The 4,897-nt window shown below is 38.5% G+C and overlaps 1 long non-coding RNA gene across 1 annotated transcript; it reads right to left on the bottom strand.

Annotated features, from left to right (window-relative positions):
• Nucleotides 1–215: 215 nt before the first annotated feature.
• On the bottom strand, nucleotides 216–4,129 carry LOC134311441 (uncharacterized). The gene is made up of 2 exons (XR_010011429.1): nucleotides 4,050–4,129; nucleotides 216–362 (listed from the first exon to the last, which is right to left on the bottom strand). It is a non-coding gene; the product is annotated as an uncharacterized LOC134311441 (long non-coding RNA).
• Nucleotides 4,130–4,897: the final 768 nt, after the last annotated feature.

Raw genomic sequence — 4,897 nt, 5'->3', positions numbered from 1 at the left:
GAAAGAATGATGGTGCTATCACCAGAACTGTATGAGGTGTCATCAGGAGCGCTGCCTGAAGCAATAGATAAACTGTCTTCACCTGGATCATGAGGTTGGTAGGAGGTGTATATAACTTTGATTGTTGCTTTGTCTTGTATTTCTTCCATTGAAGTTAAGTTCACAAACTCATTGCCAAAAAGCGTGTCCATAAATTGCAGCCGGAAGGGTTCCACTATTTTACATTGAGTCTTTATTTCAGTCTCCAGTTCAGCAACAGTTGAAGGCAAACCAGCAGAAATCATGACCCTCTGACTACTGTCTGGTCCAAGGATAACTCTGAAAATGGCCTGAGCTGTCATGGTCCCACTTCACTTTATGCTCTGAAAGAATAAGAAAATGTAATTAGAATCTGTTTCAAAACAAGTGGCTTTCTTAATCACCAAATCTTTCCTTGTACTGTTACAACACTAATACATTAAAGAATTTTACAACATAATACTAAAGAAAGAGAAAAAGACAGTAAGTGTAAAGGAAGTTAGGTTAGTTAGTAACATGAACCAAAACACCACGTAGTGTGTCCAGGGTTTCCATGCACATTAGTGTATGACAGCAGAGACAGCAATTTTTCTTGTTATAGTTTTTTTAGATCACTGTTAACACTTTTTCAACAGTCTTTCCATCACCCCATGGGTGCTAGATGTTGCCCATTTCATAAAAAAACAAAACAAAAACAAAACAAAAACAAAACCAAAAAAACCCCAAACGTATCCCTGTGGGTTATTCAGAGGTTTAGGGGAGCACAGGACAATACCAGAGGAAGTGCTCTCCAGGCTCAAAACAGAATTGAAAAGGAGTACTGTCCAGGGTTTCCATGTGATAATTTTTCAAAAAATTTCAATAACATTTCCATAAATTTTCTATTTCTTTGAGTAATACTTTGAAACAAATCTTAAGTGATCATATAGAAAAGTAATGTTCATATCTTATCTGTAGAGGAGGAAATAGATGAGAGGAAAGGGTGCGAAGAGGAGTTAAGCAGAGACAAGCCAAAAAAAAAAAGGATGAAAACTGAGGAGATTTAAATGGGAAGAGAGGCAAGAACAGATGGAACAAACCAGAAAAAACAGGAGGTTGATGAGGAAAGAGATAGAGGGACAGAAAAATGGGATAAGCAAAAAAAGAGGAAGATGATGAAAGGTGAATGAGCTGAGAGGGGAGGAGCAAAAAAGTAGGAGAGAAGAAGCAAAAGAGGAGCACAAAGAGCCAACAGCTATGCCTAAACAAAAAACAATGGTAAATCCAAATCAAATTAAATTCCAGATTTTTTTAAACTAGTTAATAGCTATAGCTGAAATTGTTTATCTGAAAGAACCCCGGACGTCCTTTTAAACACTGTATGCACCTGAGGACACTTACATTAGCTTACCTAAAGACACAGATCGATCTCTTTAAGGTCACCATTCGCACGCCTCCAACTACGTAGGCAGCCAGTGGATACTCATCAACTAGTTCAGAGACTTCAACAACAGCAAGTTCTCGCACCGGACATGGAGTCAGCTGAAAAGCCCCATAATGCTCACAATACCATCCACACAGCAGTTTTAACACAAAAAATAGTCTCTGCTGCAAAATGCATATTTGATGGATTTCTCCAAATTCAGGCAAGCCACCAAAAGAACCATGTGCCACGATCATACCTGTTCTGTATTGTATTCCCTTGCTCCAAACATTTTTTGCTAAGTTTATTTCAGATGCATAAGGATTTCTCTGTTTAAAAGCTTGTGCTAACTCTTCCTTCAAAAGCTCCAATGGAACAGTGGATGCATCTGACACTTCTAGCACTGGTTTATCAATATTTGGAGATGACAGGTGGTAACCAATCATAAACTGGTGCTTCACAGCCAGAGAAAAAGGCACATTTTTAAAGCAACTGCTGTGTTTCACAATTATTTTTAAAAAACTGTGCTTTGCCTCAAACCTCATGGTCCAAAGTCCCACAAGAGGTCCAAAAAGCTTAATTAGCTGCGAGTAATGTTCTATGTAGTGATGTTTGGGCAGCAATTTGTTGTTTGGAAACACCTCTTGATATCTTTGTCTGTGATCTGAAACTTTGCTCTCAAGGAAAGCAATAGACTCATCACTGTGAACTGGGGCAACCACTAGCTCAGCAATGTGTTTTAGATCCAGGAGGATCTGCCATGCTGGCTCATGTTCAGGAATCTTGGGGCCAATCAAAAATGGGAGCAATCTTAATAAGCACCAATTTTCATGTGCATTGCCCCCTATGGATTTCCTGCCTGAAAGGTTTTGTGGCAAAGGATGAGGCTTATTTGTTTTGTCTGTCCCCTTGTATGGGAAATGCAAAATAGAACTGTTTAGATCATCCAAAGTGATGTACTTCTTGGATATGAGTAATGTGAGGCAATGTGATATTTCAACCGGCACAATGCCTTCAAAAAGATCATGAGCAATGTCAGGAGGGTAACCACTGAGTACATGAAAATAAGAAAGCGCTTTAGTAAAAGGACAAGCTCTTTTAACTCCAAAAACGCTACTGCCGCTATCTAGGGCTGTTTTGACATGGGTTTCATGGGTTTCTTTTTTTCTGAGACTGAAAATCCCTGACCTAACCTCATGTGATTGAATGTCTGCACTTTGTGCTGTACAAAAACGACAAATGAAGGGGCCTGTAAAGTTTTCCACAAAGCCTGCTATTCCATGTGCTCCTAAATTATCAGCAACAATAGTCTGCACTGCACCCTTCAATGATTTGTTCAGTTGTGTGACAAAAATTCCATCAACTTCTAAAGATCTCAGGTCACGTAGTAGGGGCTCCAAAACCTTTTCATAGCCAAATGACTTTACATTGTTTGTTTTGCACAAAATGGCCATGAAAATTGAGGACAAACTAGATTGAGACCCAGGGGGTAGGTTATTGAGTACCCAATACACAGCACAAAGTTTGTGAGTTTTGCGAGAGGTGCCCAAAGGGTTACAGACCTCAAAGTCATCAGCATACAAAGTTATGGACAGACTTAGGTCTTTCTCTGAAAACAAGCCATTTTCCTTACAATGCTGACCATCCTTATAAGACCTGTACAAAGTTTCGTTTCCACTCTCCGTTTTCCTTTCTATTTCGTGATTATTAACTATCTTGTCAACAATATCTTTCCTACTCAGCAGCACATGCAGGGACTCAAGGATGGAAATATACTGAAAAGTCTTGTTCTCTTTTGCATCCAGAATATATTGAACTGGTTCTACAATGTTAAATTTTGCCTTGTAATATTGTTTACGTTGATAGGCAGAACTCAATGGCCCACCCTTTTCGATGGCCTTATTTAGAGGACTTGCTGAGCAAAGAGAAGAAATTATTTCTTCTATTACAGCTCTGTCAACTTGGAGCTTGTGCTTCTGAAAAATGTTCACTAGAACACCTTCTACATAAGATTTTGAGAGATTGTCAGTTAAGTGGTTTAGTTCTACCAAAAAATCACTGATTGCTTTGCTTGATACATTAGAAAAATGTTCTAATTTTAACAAAGCTGCTGCCAAACTGTGCTCAATTACATCTGGGAGATCATTTGGAACCTCAGCACTGGTACCTGGCTGAGCATCCTCACCAATGTCATCATCAAAATAATTGGAAGGAGATTCAGGGTGAGCAGCTGTGGCTGATACTACTATTCCTGGTTTAAAATCATCTAGTGAATAAGACCTATGTTTCCTGCTTTTGTGGGATTTAAATGAGCCTAAGATGTTGGTTTTAAAGTTGCAATCCACCAACATACAAGTTACAACCTCATTTTTTTTTTAATGTGCATTAATGTGGGTCCAATAATCCCTCTCAGACACAAGATCCTTACATGGACACAAATGGCAGCTAAATGTACATCCCCTTGACTGACATGGGGTAGTTTTAATAACATGACATCTATTCAAATGAATTAACAGGGCATTCCATGTTTTAAAACTACATGGGCAGCTTGCATGTACACATGGAATACGACTGTTATTTCCGTGATGCCTATGTCTCACTCGATAATGCCTCAGAATTTGTGACCTACTTGGTAAAACTAATGGGCAGGCCTTGCATTGCCACATTAACTCTGTCACTGGAACACTTCTAGCACCATTCACTGAAAAAGTGGAAACAAAAAAAGGATCAATATCTAGTGAGGACAATAGAGTTTGATATGTCAAGAATGCATTTTTGAATCATCATAGAAAACAAGCAGAAGAACAAGAGAAAGAAACAAAGTCTAAAAAGGATTTCCTAGAATTACTTATGACCAGCAAGTCACCAAATGTGGGACAGGCTTAAACCACTTAAGGTCCTCTTACATGATAAACTTTCAGACAACTTGTGCCATCTTATGAAAATTTAATCCAACACTGAAGATAGAGTTTTAAGAAATCCACTTAAAGCTCATTTTAAACATAAACAGATTGTAAAGCTAACAGTAAAAATAATCTTTAAAAAATGTTCACAAGTTGTCTAAAACATTATCTGACTAGGACTTTACTGACTCCAAAGGGTTAAATAAATAATAGTTATACTTAGAAATATTTAATAGTGCTTAAGTGCACTGTATTGGTCATTTTTTAAATATTTTGTAACTGTACACTCTTGGAGCAAAATATCAGAAACAGAAAATGTTTTACTGAAGTAGACTACACCACGTCAGATAAACTAGTTGCATTAATCACCTTTCTGACAATATAAAAAGATATGGCAGATTTTAAATTTCACAAGTGGATTAATTAGGCAGTGTGAGCGTTAGTGATGAGTCGGTCGCGAATGATCCGGCTCTAAGAGTCGGCTCTTTGAAGTGAAGCCGATGTGTGCGTCTGTATCTGAACTGAAGGGGAGGGGAGGCGCGCGCGCGCGCACACACACACACAGAGACACACA

Source organism: Trichomycterus rosablanca, chromosome 4, assembly GCF_030014385.1.
Source record: "Trichomycterus rosablanca isolate fTriRos1 chromosome 4, fTriRos1.hap1, whole genome shotgun sequence".
Lineage (NCBI taxonomy): Eukaryota > Metazoa > Chordata > Actinopteri > Siluriformes > Trichomycteridae > Trichomycterus > Trichomycterus rosablanca.
The sequence above is the reverse complement of the archived record's forward strand: the minus strand, read 5'-3'. Positions and strand labels throughout refer to the sequence as shown.